This window comes from Myxine glutinosa, chromosome 7 (assembly GCF_964187855.1).
Source record: "Myxine glutinosa chromosome 7, kmMyxGlut1.1, whole genome shotgun sequence".
NCBI lineage: Eukaryota > Metazoa > Chordata > Myxini > Myxiniformes > Myxinidae > Myxine > Myxine glutinosa.
This window is the reverse complement of record NC_136267.1, coordinates 48,796,027-48,815,101: the sequence shown is the minus strand read 5'-3', so window position 1 is coordinate 48,815,101 and position 19,075 is coordinate 48,796,027. Positions and strand designations below refer to the sequence as shown.

The 19,075-nt window shown below is 43.0% G+C and overlaps 1 protein-coding gene across 4 annotated transcripts in view; it reads right to left on the bottom strand.

Annotated features, from left to right (window-relative positions):
- LOC137431203 (troponin T, cardiac muscle) overlaps nucleotides 1-14,673 on the bottom strand; it is a 73,011-nt gene extending 58,338 nt beyond the window's left edge. For 3 of the 4 annotated variants that reach the window (XM_078781670.1, XM_078781671.1, XM_078781672.1), the window contains exons 1-2: nucleotides 14,556-14,673; nucleotides 268-323 (exon numbers count right to left, since the gene is read on the bottom strand). The gene's annotated coding sequence lies outside the window, so the exon portion shown is untranslated. Of the gene's footprint in view, nucleotides 1-267; nucleotides 324-14,469 lie in introns of all 4 variants that reach the window. The other variant, XM_078781673.1, reaches the window with a different exon arrangement.
- Between the last annotated feature and the right edge of the window lie 4,402 nt (nucleotides 14,674-19,075).

Genomic DNA, 19,075 nt, shown 5'->3' with positions numbered 1-19,075 from the left:
TTTCGATTTTATCTTTTATTCACCATGTGAATCTCCAACCACTCACCGATATCTTTACAATGAGCCATTAAGATTCCTCTTAATTAAATCATTTTCTTGCAAAAGCTGCGATGTGAAGGACTATGAAAGGTGAATATTGTCTAATAACAGGCAGCATGTTTCCATAGCAACAAGGGTTTCTGGACATCATAATTCCATGACTGAGCAGGTCAGATGTCAAATGTATGTCGATGAGATGTGTTAACTGTGAAAACATTTGGAATAAACTCACTCCATGTCCTCAATTTCATCTTCCGCGTATGACATGACTGCGCCACTTGTTCCTACACAAATGCAAACGATACGTCAGAACACGAAATGTCAAAAATCGAATCTTCTTTATTGTGATAAAATATATGAATTAATAATTAGAAAAATAATTAATGATCAATAAATTCATGAGCCATTAAAATTCATAAAGCATATGTAATTTATATGTTTTCTCACATGGAAAAATCATTGTATGCTAAACCAGAAAATCACAATACAGAATCATATTTCATCAAAATCATCCATCCACAACTTTTTGAGATATCCTGCTTTGTATAGTTTTTGGCCCTATCTTCCAATGATGAAGAATCACTTTAAAAATTCTACCAGCCGGATCCGGATCTTCACCAAAATATAATCATTTCGTCTTTGCCACACACACTACCTCTCACTCAACCTCACACTATATACAATTTCCTCCGAATCGGTCCACAACTTTTGAGATATCTTGTTCACAAACAAACAGACAAACAAACAAACAAGAAGACGTCATGCGGAGCACGATACTTGCAAAATACGCTCCCCCCCCCTCCCCAAGAAAAAAAATTCCATTGATACAGTAAATTGTCCATTTCATCAAGATTAAAATTGACAATCTTGATCAAAGCTCAGGTCAATAGGAAGAAAATTGACGATTTTTCAGATGAAAATGATGAGTTTGGAAGGTTGACCTTGAGTTGACCTTTGACCTTTTGACCTCAAAAATAGTTGGTTTTCCCATTTAGTGACTCAATGTGCAAATGCTGTGTTCAATTTTCAAGTCAATCGGATGAAAATTGACAGTTTTTTCAGATAAAAAGTGATGATTTTGGAAGTTTGACCTTGAGTTGACCTTTGACCTTTTGACCTAAAATAGTATGTTTCCCAATTTAGTGACTTGATCTGCAAATGCTGTTCAATTTTCAAGTCAATCGGTTGAGAATTGACGGCTTTGTAGATGAAAATTGATGAATTTAAAAATTTGACCTTGGGTTGACCTTTGACCTTTTGAGCTCAAAAATAGTATGTTTCCCAATTTATTGACTCGATATGCAAATGCTGTTCAATTTTCAAGTCAATCGGTTGAGAATTGACGGCTTTTTAGATGAAAATTGATGATTTAAAAAATTTGACCTTAAGTTGACCTTTGACATTTTGACCTCAAAAATAGTATGTTTCCCAATTTAGTGACTCGATATGCAAATGCTATTAAATTTTCAAGTCAATCGGATTTAAAATGGCGATTTTAGAAATTTGACCTCTAGATGACCTTTGACCTCAGAATCAATAGGCTTCTCAATTGGGACGACTTATACAACTTGGTGAAGTTTCGTGACGATCGGTTTGGAATTGTGACCTGTAGGCCGGTGACAAACAGACAACCACAAACGGAACCGACCAATCCTTTGTTTTCACTGACGTCACAGTTTACCCATCTCGCATTGCGCGGCGGCCATTTTGATACCCAAGCTAATCTGTCCGTGTGCGCTGATATTGATTTGTTGCGTTGGTTTATGGTGAATGCGGATCGCAAAAAGTCTGTTTTATAAAGTAATTTTGTTTGTTTTGTCACGTTCATGTGGAGTGTGGTGCCATCTAGTTTATATTACGTATTGTTGCCCAACAAACACAGAACATTCGGTTTAAGTTTGCCGTGGACCAGTGAACTGGTGAACACCTGGGCAGTGGGTCAACCTGCAACCAACTACCTGTAGAACAGACTTGGAGTGTACGTAAGGATACGGTAGATCCAGGCTTGAGTATGGCTAGCAGTGCGAGTGCCAACCTTGGCTACCAAGAGACGCTCCCCCCGGACGTTCTTGTTCGTTACAAAGAGAAGATTTCTGTCATTGGGTGTGACCCTTATGGTCTATCAAATGATCAATTTGAGAAGAATGTGAGCAAGTGGCCTCAGGTGACCCACATCGACGTGATCAACTACCTGTTGTTCAGCAAATCGGCCTATACCAAAGATGAGTTGAAGAAGTATAAATCCCTCGAGGCATACAGGTTGTACCAAGATGGATGGGTGCGACAAATCCTACACAAAGAACTGAATGACGTCCACTTGATTCGATCCAAGGTATTAATATATTAAACAAACATGTATTTTTTAAAGCTGCTTGTGTTAATGTTATGGACCTGATTGATTAATATTGTATTCCTGATTGTATTCCATAATACCTAAATGATTAACCAAATATTGTATTCAATATCATTAATGATTATAGTAATTGTATGGTTATACAATGAAACATGTTCTTACTTACTGTTAACAAAATGCTCGGAGCAGACAGGTGTGCGATCCCACTGTGATTCTGTTTGGATGTCACTGCGATTGATGGCAGCCTTCCACAAACGCCGCCTCTCTTCACTTAAATTTCTTGTTTCCTCACCCTGATTCAGTAGAAGTTTGGGCGTTTTGTAAAACTTAACTCCTGGCCTAACGCCTGGCCTGTTTGAACAACGAAATACGCCGCAAATTGGCATGACTGGTCGTGAACAAAAACTATTTAATGTGAATCCGCTGACGACGTTGTTCGAGAGGGTATCAAAATGGCCGAGGTGTCCCAGGGTGCCCTGCGCGCGTGCTCCAATGACGTCACAAGAAAACAAAGAATATACTTGAAAAATCTTCGATTTTGCAAGTAATAATCAGACAGACAGACAGATAGACAGAGGTGAAAACATAACCTCCATCCACCTTTAGTGGCAGAGGTAAATACGTGATTTGGTGTCCGTCTGTCTGTCTGACCGTGATACATTCGGTCGTTATATATCCAATGACAACCAAACTTGACAGGAAGACCAAGTGTCACACAATGGAGGTTGTCGCAACTTCATTTGCCCTCCTTCCCAATGGGGGTTTCGGGCTTTGGTGAAATATGTGTTGAGGTGTATATCCGTGTTAAGATAGCTAATCACGGCATTTTTCCAAGGGCACTTCTCATAGCAAAAGTAACTAGATGGTATTCTTAGAATACTTACCCTGCACAGTCAACTTGGTGAGAGCCAACTCTTCTGTTCTCGAAGGTTTTTTTTTCTTTCATCTAATATGGCTGCCAGACCACGTGAGCGATTATATCATAAATTTATATTCTCTAATATAATTGCTGCATAGATCACGCTCCATACATTTCAAACTGATCAGACTAAGCATAGTCCATGTCAAATTATGACGTCATAATTACGACACCAATGAGGACATCGTCAACAAAATCTATTCTCCATGCGGATTTCTTTACAATGAGCCACGTTAAAAAAATTTCCAAGGATCGGTTTTGGAGATATAGAGGTGTAACGTTTTTCAGTTTTTTCAAGATGGCGCCTGTACCACGTGTCCGATTAAATCATAATTATCATTAAAATATTCTTCAGAAGGAGGCACTTCTATGGTGACAATTTCCTGTACATCAGACCAACAGTTGCAGAGAAAAAAAAAATCATACTGATCTGATGAAGCATTATACTTGTTGAATTATGACATCATAATGAAGGCACCGATGACATCATCATTAACATATCTTATTCCCCATGGGGAGTACTTGAAAATGAGCCATGTTTCAATTTTTTCCATTGAGCAGTTTCAGAGATATAGAGTACGAAGTTTTTCCAAGATGGCGCCTGCACCATGTGACCTATGACGTCATAATTATCATTAAAATATTATCATTAACATCCAAGATGGCCGCCTTGCGTCTTCCACTTTGTCAACTCACATCACTTCACCGACGGGGGACCTAGGCGTAACGCTTGTTGTTGCTTAAATAGGGCGGACGTGTGGCAGGCACCCTCTATTGGTCAGAACCCTTGCAGGATTTTCTGGCATGACAAGTGCTCACAGTCACCAATCCTGTGAAGAGGTAGTTTGGCATGTGTGTTACAACTACAATGAACATTTTACATTTGAATTTGCAGCTATAACCTTCATCCGGTGTTCTCTGGTGTGGCCGTGAACGTACAGGATCCTGAACATCCAACCAGGAGAGATGAGAGGGTATCTGGCCTCGAATACGTGAGGTGGAAGGAGGAAATGAAGGTGAGGGATATGTTAATAAGGTGGGTTAAATGAGGTGAGGGTGATGCGATGACCGGTGGAGAAAATGATCGATGAGGTTGAGGATTAATAAGACAAGCTGCAGACGGCTGTATCATCGACCACCACCAAAATGGCGGACAGTGCGCAATTGGTTCCAGAAGGCTCCACCATTAACACCAAGACAAAGAGACATTTCCAAATCGAGACGTGGCACAATTGATGGCAACTCTAACTGGGGCTCAGACGAACAAATAAAGAACTAATCTGTAATTGTTATCCGGTGACAATACATCTTAAAATAAAAGCTTGTGTGTTTGTGACCACCAAACAATTCGGGGTCCATTTCAGGCAGCGATGCCATGGAGACTATTTTCGGTGATGTTAATCCTCCATCGACTATGAAACATGTGTTATCAGCAGGTGGCGACACCTTGACCTTCACAGCTTTATGCGGGAACACGGATCAAGTGTCCTTTGTTACTCGGATAACAGGATAACACGTGTTTGGGTTACACGAGCGATAGCGGATTCATCTAAACTCTGGAGTTAGCTTCTCCATTAGCTTGTGCGAACATTATCCTTCCCAAAGTTTACTTACTCACTCACTTATCCTCATCATTAGGCTGGTGGTGGCTCAACGGTTAAGGTGGCTGGCTTGAGATCTTAGGGTCCTGAGTTTGAGCCCCTGTGGGCCGTTGAATTAACACCACATCTTAGGGTTTGCTGCACAGCAGGAGACGAGATATTGTAATCACTTCTGTGTGTGTGTGTGTGTGTGTGTGTGTGCGTGTGTGTCTGTCTGCTGTCTGTCCGGGCCGTAACCTTTTTACCATTTGAGTTTTGTCATCAAATTTTTACCAAAGCTTTATTATGAGAATATGGAGATGGCAAATGAATAATTTGGTCAAAAGGTCAAAATCACATAAAATCGTCAATTTTCATCCGATTGACCTGAAATTTCAAGAATTTGCATATCGGGTCACTGAATTGGTTCATCAATCAAAAGCTAGAAGCTGATTGTTTTTTTCAGATCAATAGGTCAAAGGTCAAGGTTTTGTAAAATCACCAATTTTCACCCAATTGACCTGAAATTAAAAGAATTTGCATATTGGGTCACTGAATTGGTTCATCAATCAAAAGCTAGAAGCTGATTGTTTTTTCAGATCAATAGGTCAAAGGTCAAGGTTTTGTAAAATCGCCAATTTTCACCCGATTAACCTGAAAGTTTAAGAATTTGCATATTGGGTCACTGAATTGGTTCATCAATCAAAAGCTAGAAGCTGATTGTTTTTTCAGATCAATAGGTCAAAGGTCAAGGTTTTGTAAAATCGCCAATTTTCATCCGATTGACCTGAAATTTCAAGAATTTGCATATTGGGTCACTGAATTGGTTCACCAATCAAAAGCTAGAACCTGATTGTTTTTTCAGATCAATAGGTCAAAGGTCAAGGTTTTGTAAAATCACCAATTTTCACCCAATTGACCTGAAATTCAAAGAATTTGCATATCGGGTCACTGAATTGGTTCATCAATCAAAAGCTAGAAGCTGATTGTTTTTTCAGATCAATAGGTCAAAGGTCAAGGTTTTGTAAAATCGCCAATTTTCACCCGATTAACCTGAAAGTTTAAGAATTTGCATATTGGGTCACTGAATTGGTTCATCAATCAAAAGCTAGAAGCTGATTGTTTTTTCAGATCAATAGGTCAAAGGTCAAGGTTTTGTAAAATCACCAATTTTCACCCAATTGACCTGAAATTCAAAGAATTTGCATATCGGGTCACTGAATTGGTTCATCAATCAAAAGCTAGAAGCTGATTGTTTTTTCAGATCAATAGGTCAAAGGTCAAGGTTTTGTAAAATCGCCAATTTTCACCCGATTAACCTGAAAGTTTAAGAATTTGCATATTGGGTCACTGAATTGGTTCATCAATCAAAAGCTAGAAGCTGATTGTTTTTTCAGATCAATAGGTCAAAGGTCAAGGTTTTGTAAAATCGTCAATTTTCACCCGATTAACCTGAAAGTTAAAGAATTTGCATATTGGGTCACTGAATTGGTTCACCAATCAAAAGCTATAAGCTGATTTTTTTTTTCAGATCTAAAGCTGATGGAGAAGAATCACTTAAAAAATTAAAAAATATCTGAACCGGATCCGGATTCGAATCTTCATGAAAATGGAATCAATTCGTCCTTGTCACACACCCAACCTGTCCACCATGTTTCGTTTGAATCCGTCCACAACTTTTTGAGATATCTTGATTTTTCTTTCGTTTTTTGCACGATCTCTCAATGGTGAAAAAATCACTTAAAAAATTCTCAGGTCCGGATCTGGATCTTCACCAAAATCTAATCATTTCACCCTTGTCACATACCCAACTGCTCCAGCAAATTTTTTTCGAATCCGTCCACAACTTTTTGAGATATCTTGTTCACAGACAAACAAACAATAAAGACGTCATGCAGAGCACGATACTTGCAAAATTCACCCCTCTCCAAAATAAAAAGGTTGCCATGGATACATCAAATTGTCCATTTGATTGAGATTAAAATTGACGATCTTAATCAAAGCTTGGGTCAATCGCATTGAAATTGATGATTCTTCAGATGAAAATTGATGATATTAGAAGTTTGACTTTGAATTGACCTTTGACCTCAAAAATAGTTGGTTTCCCAATTCAGTGATGCAGTGTGTGATTGCTGATAATTTTCAAGTTAATAGGATGAAAAGTGACGATTTTTCAGATGAAAATAGATGATTTTAGAAGTTTGACCTTTTTTTTTTTTTTTTCCTTTTTTTTTTGATACAGAGTCGAGGCTCGTGAAAGAGCTAACATTTATCAAACAAACAAATCAAACAAACAAGCAAACAAAGTATATAAAAAGGGGAGCGGTCGACAAGATGGGGAGAGAATGGGAGGAAGCACACAAACACAACATTTGAGAGCAGGGACATCGGGAGATGTGTGGGAGGGAGAGGGCCTGGGGGGGGGGGGGGGGGCAGGATAGGTATAAAACGCAAGGACACCAAGAACTTCCAGGAAAGAAGTCAAAAGTCACCTCAAAAAAGTGGATTTGGGGTGAAATTAGCGGGGGTAGAAAAGATCAAGGTTTTGGATGGGGGAAGATAAGAGATGGTGGTGAACAGCCGTTTTAAAGACCCTTGAGGGAGGAGTGGGATTGAAGAGAGTGAGGGAGTTTGTTCCAGAGGCAGGAGAAAAGAGGAATGAAGGAGTGAAGGTGAGCAGAGAGTCTTGATTTTGACAGTTTAACCATAAGAGGGTTGCAGGCAGATCTTGTGCGACCTGTAGGAATATTTGGGGGACAGAGCCCAGAGAGAGCTGGGGGAGCAAGGCCGGAGAGGAGTCGGAAGAAGATGGAAAGACCACCAACATGCCTGCGGTGAGTAAGTGAAAGGCCCTCGGAGTTAGCTTCATCACGGGAGATTCCAATGATTTTGAACGCTTTGGTTTCAACAGTGTGAAGATGAGCTAGGTGTGAGGCAGGAGCACCAGCCAAGAGGGGAGAGCAGTATTCCATTGAGCTGCGGATGAAAGCCTTGTATGTGGTGAGGAGCTCAGGTGTGCCAAGGAAGGACTTCGCACGACGGAGATGCCCAGTCGGCGACTGGCTTTGGAGGCCAGCTTGGAAATGTGGTTTTCCCAGGAAAGATCATGGCAGATAGTGAGACCCAAAAGCTTGAGTGACAGAACTTCTTGGAGAGGATTATTCAGAAAGTAGATGGGAGGGTTGTCCAGTCGGTCTTTTCGGAGAGACATCGTAAGAGTGTGAGATTTGTCAGGATTGAAAGACATGTTCCACTTGTTTGACCAGTCTGTGATTTTGTCCAGGTCTGCAGAGAGTGAGGAGGCTGCAGACTGCCGATCTGAGGGATGAGGAATGGAGCGGCAGAGAGTAGAGTCATCAGCAAAGAGATAGAGAGGATTTTCAAGAGAGTCGGAGAGATCATTGATGAAGACCAGAAAAAGCACAGGGCCCAGAACACTGCCTTGGGGAACTCCAGCCTGAACAGGAAGAGGAGATGAGAGAAACCCATTCAGGGCCACACGTTGACTACGACTAGAGAGGAAGTCCGCCAGCCATGCATGGAGATTTCCATGGATACCAAAAGAGGAGAGTTTGGTGAGCAGAGCGGGGTGCCAGACCGTATCGAAGGCACGTGATATGTCAAGGGAGACAGCTCTAATTTCCTGTTTGGCATTGAGGACCTCCATCCATTGTTGAGACAGCAGAAGCAGCATGTCCAGAGTAGAGTGACCTGGTCTGAAACCAAATTGATGATCAGAGATCAAGCCATTGGAGAAGAGGAAAGATTTCATATCCAAAGCAATGATGGATTCCATGACTTTGCTGATAATTGGGAGAAGGCTGATTGGTCTGTAGTTGCTAGGATCTGTTTTTGCACCTTTTTTGTGCAAAGTGGTGATGTTGGCTGATTTCCAAGCAGATGGCAGTTGACCTTGAGCAAAAGAGAGGGTGAAGAGAACAGAGAGAGGGAGTGAAAATAGTTGACCTTTGCCCTTTTGACCTATAAAATAGTTGGTTACCCAATTCATTGAGGTACTTTGCAATTGCTGTATAAGTTTCAAGTCCATCGGATGAAAAGTGATGATTTTTCAGATGAAAATAGATGATTTTGGAAGTTTGACCTTGAGTTGACCTTTTAACCTCAAAAATAGTTGATTTCCCAATTTAGTGATGCAGTGTGTAATTGCTGATAATTTTCAAGTTAATAAGATGAAAAGTGACGATTTTTCAGATGAAAATAGATGATTTTGGAAGTTTGACCTTGAGTTGACCTTTTAACCTCAAAAATAGTTGGTTTCCCAATTTAGTGATGCAGTGTGTAATTGCTGATAATTTTCAAGTTAATAAGATGAAAAGTGACGATTTTTCAGATGAAAATAGATGATTTTGGAAGTTTGACCTTGAGTTGACCTTTTAACCTCAAAAATAGTTGGTTTCCCAATTTAGTGATGCACTGTGTAATTGCTGATAATTTTCAAGTTAATAAGATGAAAAGTGACGATTTTTCAGATGAAAATAGATGATTTTGGAAGTTTGACCTTGAGTTGACCTTTTAACCTCAAAAATAGTTGGTTTCCCAATTCAGTGATGCACTGTGTAATTGCTGATAATTTTCAAGTTAATAAGATGAAAAGTGACGATTTTCAGATGAAAATAGATGATTTTGGAAGTTTGACCTTAGAGTTGACCTTTGCCCTTTTGATCTTTAAAATAGTTGGTTACCCAATTCAGTGAGGTACTTTGCAATTGCTGTACAAGTTTCAAATCCATCGGATGAAAAGTGATGATTTTTCAGATGAAAATAGATGATTTTGGAAGTTTGACCTTGAGTTGACCTTTTGACCTCAAAAATAGTTAGTTTTCCAGTTTAGTAACTTAATGCTGTTCAATTTTCAAGTGAATCGGATGAAAAATGACAATTTTAGAAATCGGACCTCAAGATGACAAAATCTAATCGCTTATGACCAACTGTACCATCTGGTGAAGTTTCGTGAAGCTCGGTTTAAAATTGTGACCTGTAGGGGACTGACATACAAAAAAACAGATGAACAGAGAATAATTCACAAGACCAAGCAAATATACTTGAAAAATATTCGATTTTGCAAGTAACAAACAGATAGACAGGGGTGAAAACATAACTCAGTCTACCTTGCGTGGCGGAGGTAAAAAAATTGATGGCACATTTTAGCAATTTTAGCGGGCATTTTGAAAAAAAATGGCCGCCATGTTGAATTTTGTGGTTAAGCGATCGGTTGGATACCTACGTGTCTGCATTTTTAAAATTCTTTTTCTTGGCAAGCGTTGGTCCGATTGACATAAATGTTTCACTATAGGAGCACCTCATCCTTTAGAGTTTTTTTTGTATTAATTATGACGTCATAGGTCACGTGGTATGGGCGCCATCTTTGAAAAAACTTTGCACCTCCATCTCTGAAACCGCTCCATGGAAAAATTGAAACATGGCTCATTGTCAAGTACTCACCATGGGGAATAAGATATGTTAATGATGATGTCATCGGTGCCTTCATTATGACGTCATAATTCGACAAGTGTAACGCTTGATCCGATCATTATCAACATATTTGAGGGTCACCGAAGGACAATTTGTAGACAGAATTAAATTGATGACATCATAGGTCATGTGGTTTGGCACTTTGGCAGTCATTTTGGAGTGAACATACAAAACTTTTAAAATCCTCTTCTCCAGAACGGCTGACCAGATCGATGCGAAACTTCATGCACATAATCTACTGGCTTTGAGGAATGAATAAGGGTGTCCATGAATAAATCACACGATGGTATGGCAGCCATATTGGATTTAACATAAAACCTTTAATAAACTACTTCTCCAGAACAGCTGGACAGATTGAGGGGAACTTTCACACACACTGTTCCCCAAGCCATGGGGATACCATGGTGTTCACAAATAAATAATTTGTGGTCTAGAAGTTTGTGGTCTAGAAGTAATCGTTTTATGGTCTAGAAGCGATGTTGGATAAAAGGGAAAAAAAATATTTCTCTGAAACAGCTGAACCTATCGAGTGAAACTTTCCAAATATCATCGAACACCATTGCTACAAAAAGGTTGAAAATTATGATGTCAGAGGTCACGTGCTTTGGCAGTTTGTCATATTTGATAAAAAAACAAAACTTATCCAATGAACACAAAACTTCACACATATTATTCCCTATCCATTTGGAGCCATGGTGTACATTTATGATGTCATAGGGCACGTGGTTGGACAGCGATAATGGAATTTTGAAACGGCTTAAATTTTTGAAAATCTTCTTCTTTGAAACCACTTAACCGATCAATGGGAAACTTGAACTAATTGATTAACTACCCATGGGAAATATAGATTGATAAAAGTGACGTCATAAGTCACTGGTCTGGCAGCCATATTGGATCAAAGAAAAATAAAACCTTGAAATAAAACAGAAGAGTTGGCTCGTACCAAGTCCTTCTCAAGACTGTGCAGTGTGCAGGGTAAGTATTCTATGAATACCATCTAGTTTAACACTGTTCCCAGAAGCAATCAAGTGAGATATTGAATTCCCAAACTTTCATTTGGCATTTATAGTGAGAAACCTGCGCCTGTTTTGAGAGGTGTTTAATGTTCGGCTCTATGCTGCAGCAAAGAGATAAAGGAAGTTCCTGCTCCAGGCTCTTCAGACATGACCCCTTGTTGTTCTTGATAAGTGGCAATGTTGAGAAGCTCACTTCACAAGGCAATGTTGCTGAAAACGGTAGCAATCCATCAATGGCACGATCAGAGATGGAATCTCCATTCCCCACCCGCGGTCTCTCCTGAGGTCCATCAATTCCCCACCCGCGGTCTCTCCTGAGGTCCATCAATTCTCCACCCACGGTCTCTTCTGCTGCAGTTCAATTTCCCATCCACAGTCTCTCCTGAGGTCCATCAATTCCCCACCCACGGTCTCTCCTGAGGTCCATCAATTCCCCACCCACGGTCTCTCCTGAGGTCCATCAATTCCCCACCCACGGTCTCTCCTGAGGTCCATCAATTCCCCACCCGCGGACTCTCCTGAGGTCCATCAATTTCCCACCCACGGTCTCTCCTGCGGTCCATCAATTCCCCACCCACGGTCTCTCCTGAGGTCCATCAATTCCCCACCCACGGTCTCTCCTGCGGTCCATCAATTTCCCACCCACGGTCTCTCCTGCGGCCCATCAATTCCCCACCCACGGTCTCTCCTGAGGTCCATCAATTCCCCACCCGCAGTCTCTCCTGAGGTCCATCAATTCCCCACCCACCGTCTCTCCTGCGGTCCATCAATTTCCCACCCGCGGTCTCTCCTGAGGTCCATCAATTTCCCACCCACGGTCTCACCTGTGGTCCATCAATTTCCCACCCGCGGTCTCTCCTGAGGTCCATCAATTCCCCACCCACAGTCTCTCCTGAGGTCCATCAATTTCCCACCCGCGGACTCTCCTGTGGTCCATCAATTCCCCACCCACGGTCTCTCCTGAGGTCCCTCAATTCCCCACCCGCAGTCTCTCCTGAGGTCCATCAATTCCCCACCTGCAGTCTCTCCTGCGGTCCATCAATTTCCCACCTGCGGTCTCTCCTGTGGTCCATCAATTTCCCACCCGCGGTCTCTCCTGAGGTCCATCAATTTCCCACCCGCGGTCCATCAATCTCCCACCCACGGTCTCTCCTGAGGTCCATCAATTTCCCAAACGGGGTCTTTAATGCGGTCCATCAATTTCCCACCCGTGGTCTCTCCTGCGGTCCATCAATTTCCCACCCGCGGTCCATCAATTTCCCAACCGCGGTCTCTCCTGCGGTTCATCAATTTCCCACCCACGGTCTTTCCTGCGGTCCATCAATTTCCCACCCACGGTCTCTCCTGCGGTCCATCAATTCCCCACCCGCGGTCTCTCCTGCAGTCCATCAATTCCCCACCAGCGGTCTCTCCGGAGGTCCATCAATTCCCCACCCACGGTCTCTCCTGAGGTCCATCAATTCCCCACCCGCGGTCCATCAATTTCCCACCCGCGGTCTCTCCTGGGGTCCATCAATTTCCCACCCGTGGTCTCTCCTGCGGTCCATCAATTCCCCACCCACGGTCTCTCCTGCGGTCCATCAATTTCCCACCCACGGTCTCTCCTGCGGTCCATCAATTCCCCACCCGCGGTCTCTCCTGCGGTCCATCAATTCCCCACCCGCGGTCTCTCCTGCGGTCCATCAATTCCCCACCCGCAGTCTCTCCTGAGGTCCATCAATTTCCCACCCGCGGACTCTCCTGTGGTCCATCAATTCCCCACCCGCAGTCCCTCCTGAGGTCCATCAATTTCCCACCCGCGGACTCTCCTGCGGTCCATCAATTCCCCACCCACAGTCTCTCCTGAGGTCCATCAATTTCCCACCCGCGGACTCTCCTGTGGTCCATCAATTCCCCACCCACGGTCTCTCCTGAGGTCCCTCAATTCCCCACCCGCAGTCTCTCCTGAGGTCCATCAATTCCCCACCTGCAGTCTCTCCTGCGGTCCATCAATTTCCCACCTGCGGTCTCTCCTGTGGTCCATCAATTTCCCACCCGCGGTCTCTCCTGAGGTCCATCAATTTCCCACCCGCGGTCCATCAATCTCCCACCCACGGTCTCTCCTGAGGTCCATCAATTTCCCAAACGGGGTCTTTAATGCGGTCCATCAATTTCCCACCCGTGGTCTCTCCTGCGGTCCATCAATTTCCCACCCGCGGTCCATCAATTTCCCAACCGCGGTCTCTCCTGCGGTCCATCAATTTCCCACCGACGGTCTTTCCTGCGGTCCATCAATTTCCCACCCACGGTCTCTCCTGCGGTCCATCAATTCCCCACCCGCGGTCTCTCCTGCAGTCCATCAATTCCCCACCAGCGGTCTCTCCGGAGGTCCATCAATTCCCCACCCACGGTCTCTCCTGAGGTCCATCAATTCCCCACCCGCGGTCCATCAATTTCCCACCCGCGGTCTCTCCTGGGGTCCATCAATTTCCCACCCACGGTCTCTCCTGAGGTCCATCAATTCCCCACCCGCGGTCTCTCCTGAGGTCCATCAATTGCCCACCCGCCGTCTCTTCCGAGGTCCATCAATTCCCCACCCGCGGTCTCTCCTGCGGTCCATCAATTCCCCATCATCAACCCCCTTACTTTACCCACGTGTCCCCATTCACGGATTTGAGGTTCAAACGGACACCTTTTGGAGCCACCAAAGTGGTCCATGGATCTAGAAAATTGCGAGGGGAATTTGACCAGGATTTAGTTCCAAACTCGGCCGACTGGTTGCATCATCTGCGATGCAGTGCCCCCATTTAGACCATGACCGAAATCGCCGGCGCACAATGGCCTACTCTTTTCAAATCGCGCCGTGGTATCTTCAACGTCTACCAACACGCGCTAACAGACTTGAGAACCGAGAGTTCGAATTTTGGTTTCTGATATAAACACCTTTACCTTTCTGTTAACACCTTAACGAAACCATAACAGTAAGTACAGATAGAGAGACATAAACATACGGAATCGGCTGCTTTGCATCAATGATGTCCACGTACAATATCGTCATGTTTATAAATAAATAAATAAATCTCTAAAAACCTGTTTATCTTCCCGCTGGTTTCGGCTCCAAAAGGAAGCGTCACCTGCCGAAGCTCTGATTTGTACATGAAGGTAACCTCTCTTACCTGCGCCCAGTCGGTCTCGTCTCTCCGTACCACAAAGCTGCTCAGACACACGTGTTTATAAGGGGCACCCTATATTTAGCTGCAACCCTCAGCTACCCCGGTGATGAGCTTGACTATTATTATAAACCGCCTTTGTCTCTCGTATAAGGCAATCGTGGACACAAACTACTTTTGTAGTCGTTACACAGGTCCAAGTGTACCGGAGCTGTCACAGTCTGTCCGTGTCTGATTGCTTGTCTGACCCCATGACCCAGACCCCTCGGGGGTCGATTTTGGTATAAGGACATCTCGATGACTTTAACCTGCACATTCCATATAAACATTTTTTGATATCGTTATTAATGGGGATTGTCGGGATAGCAAGTCGCCTTGGAGTTCTCCACTCACCTTGGTTATTTTACAGGTAGGGTGCTGCATCAGTGAGTACGCTGTCCTTCACGGATGGGACGTTAAGCTGGGCGTCCCATCTGCGAGCAGTCGTTGGTGGGTACAAGGTTAAGATCCCACTTTCGAAAAGAGTAGGACATTGTGCGCCTGTGAGTTAGCTCGTTCGCATCCAATGAAATGCTCAAGACCTCTCGTGGGGTCACCTGATGCTGATGAGACCCTTTGTCAGCTGCCTCTGTACTTGTTCGTGCGTATTAAAGATCCCACGGTATCTTTGGCAAGGCCTTGTGTGTGGGATTCCCGCCAAAATCTTGTCTGTCGGTTGATCATCACTCATCAGTCTTAACAGGTACACGGCGCATGCGCACTAGTGCCTCTGGGCTGCCTAGTTGTGGGTTCGATTCCCGACACGACGATCACTTGCCGGATCGGTGCTGCGCAGAACATCTCGAACTGCTCCGCCCCCCGGATTCTGGTTAAGCTGGCTGTCCTGCCTGCTGGTTTTAATTGGTGCATGTTGAAGATCCTATACAGTCTTTCACGAAGACTTGGCGAGTTATCGCCGGCATTTTGAAGAACATACAAATCCCCAGCCTGGTTAATTCCTGGAAAAGCAATGGCAAACCTCCTAGCATAACCCTTGCCATGAGACTACTTCGGCAGCACGATGCTCTGTCCGCAGAACTGGTTGAACCACCTCCACCAGGTAAGTCACTGACCATCCCTGATCATTAAGACCATTTCTGTTGTGTGAATGTTTTGTAATTGATTTATTGGATTGGAACATAATATCGATCGATTGTTTCTTTGTAAATCATTCAGCTCACCGAGTCACCACATTGATGTACAACCTTGAAGAGTGATGAGTTAGCCAGCCGTAGGGTCAACCGAGTTGTGGAGTACCTTTTGTCATAAGTGGGGCTACCTGTCCAGGATTGGAAACCTAGTCAAAGTTAAAATTTATGTTTTGCATCCACTGATAGGCCGGGTCTGGATTCGGACCTGAACCAAAACCAAATCGGCTTGTTCTGGTCACGTAACCAACTCATCCCCCGAGTTTTGTCACAACTGCTTCACAACGTTTTCAAATATCGTGTTCATAGACAAACAAACAAACAGACAGACAGAGACAGACAGGCAGGAGTGAAAACATAACCTCCATCCACTTTTATTGTGCGACGCAGGTAACAAATACATACACAGTCGTGGCCAAAAATATGGTCGTGAAAATTAGAGAATTTGCTGAAATTAAATTGTTGTCCAGAAAATTGTTACTTAGCCGATTCCACACAGAAATCCTAAAATGGCCCGGACAATATTATTGGCACCTTTTCGAAGTTGTTATATAAAAATCACTCATTCAATCAGTTTGAATAGAGAAAAGGAGTCATTCTGCTGTTTTGTGTCACTGTGTGTACCACAATGAGCACGGAGAAAAGAAAGAAAACCAGAGAAATGTCTGAGGAGGTCAGACACAAGATTGTAGTCAAGCATGGACAATCTCAAGGCTACAAGTCCATCTCCAGAGACCTTGATGTTCCTGTGTCCACCATATGCAATGTTATCAGGAAGTTTAAGGCCCATGGCACTGTAGCCAAACTCCCTGGACGTGGCCGCAAGAGAACACTTGATCGAAGATTGCAGCGAGGGATTGTTTGAATGGTGGAGAAAGCACCTCAATCAACTGCTAAACAGATTCAAGGTGACCTTCAGACACGAGGTACGATAGTTTCAATGAGCACCATCTGTCACCAACTCAATGAAAGGGGGTTGTATGGAGGACCCCACTGCTGAGAGAGACATAAGAAGCCTGACTGGAGTTTGCCAAAACACACCTGAACCTGTGGACAGATGAGACCAAATGAGAGATTTTTGGTAAAGCACATCATCTCTATGTTTACAGAAAACAAAATGAAGTCTTCTAAGAAAAGAACACCTTCCCTACAGTCAAACATGGAGGAGGTTCAGGGATGTCTTGGGGTTGCTGTGCTGCCTCTGGCACTGGGTGCCTTGAATGTGTGCATGGCATCGTGAAATCAGGAGATTACCAAGGCATTTTGGAGCTCAATGTTCAACCCAGTGTCAGAAAGCTGGGTCTCCATCGAAGGTCATGGGTCTTGCAGCAGGACAATGACCCCAAACACTAAAACCAACCATTCACATGGGAACACTAAACCAATCATTCAGATGGGAACACTAAACCAATCATTCACATGGGAACACGAAACCAATCATTCACATGGGAACACTAAACCAATCATTTAGATGGGAACACTAAACCAATCATTCAGATCGGATCACTAAACCAATCATTCAGATGGGAACAAGAAACCAATCATTCAGATGGGAACACTAAACCAATCATTTAGATGGGAACACTAAACCAATCATTCAGATGGGAACACTAAACCAATCATTCACATGGGAACACGAAACCAATCATTCAGATGGGAACACTAAACCAATCATTCAGATGGGAACACGAAACCAATCATTCACATGGGAACACTAAACCAATCATTTAGATGGGAACACTAAACCAATCATTCAGATCGGATCACTAAACCAATCATTCAGATGGGAACACGAAACCAATCATTCAGATGGGAACACTAAACCAATCATTCAGATGGGAACACTAAACCAATCATTCAGATCGGATCACTAAACCAATCATTCAGATGGGAACACGAAACCAATCATTCAGATGGGGACACTAAACCAATCATTCAGATGGGATCACTAAACCAATCATTCAGATGGGAACACTAAACCAATCATTTAGATGGGAACACTAAACCAATCATTCAGATCGGATCACTAAACCAATCATTCAGATGGGAACACTAAACCAATCATTTAGATGGGTACACTAAACCAATCATTCACATGGGAACACTAAACCAATCATTCAGTTCGGATCACTAAACCAATCATTCAGATGGGGACACTAAACCAATCATTCAGATGGGGACACTAAACCAATCATTCAGATGGGAACACTAAACCAATCATTCAGATGGGAACACTAAACCAATCATTCAGATGGGAACACTAAACCAATCATTCAGATGGGAACACTAAACCAATCATTCAGATCGGATCACTAAACCAATCATTCAGATGGGGACACTAAACCAATCATTCAGATCGGATCACTAAACCAATCATTCAGATGGGAACACTAAACCAATCATTCAGATGGGGACACTAAACCAATCATTCAGATGGGAACACTAAACCAATCATTCAGATCGGATCACTAAACCAATCATTCAGATGGGGACACTAAACCAATCATTCAGATGGGAACACTAAACCAATCATTCAGATGGGAACACTAAACCAATCATTCAGATCGGATCACTAAACCAATCATTCAGATGGGAACACGAAACCAATCATTCAGATGGGGACACTAAACCAATCATTCAGATGGGATCACTAAACCAATCATTCAGATGGGAACACTAAACCAATCATTTAGATGGGAACACTAAACCAATCATTCAGATCGGATCACTAAACCAATCATTCAGATGGGAACACTAAACCAATCATTTAGATGGGAACACTAAACCAATCATTCACATGGGAACACTAAACCAATCATTCAGTTCGGATCACTAAACCAATCATTCAGATGGGGACACTAAACCAAATCATTCAGATGGGGACACTAAACCAATCATTCAGATGGGAACACTAAACCAATCATTCAGATGGGAACACTAAACCAATCATTCAGATGGGAACACTAAATCAATCATTCAGATGGGAACACTAAACCAATCATTCAGATCGGATCACTAAACCAATCATTCAGATGGGGACACTAAACCAATCATTCAGATCGGATCACTAAACCAATCATTCAGATGGGAACACTAAACCAATCATTCAGATGGGGACACTAAACCAATCATTCAGATGGGAACACTAAACCAATCATTCAGATCGGATCACTAAACCAATCATTCAGATGGGGACACTAAACCAATCATTCAGATGGGAACACTAAACCAATCATTCAGATGGGAACACTAAACCAATCATTCAGATGGGAACACTAAACCAATCATTCAGATGGTAACACTAAACCAATCATTCAGATGGGAACACTAAACCAATCA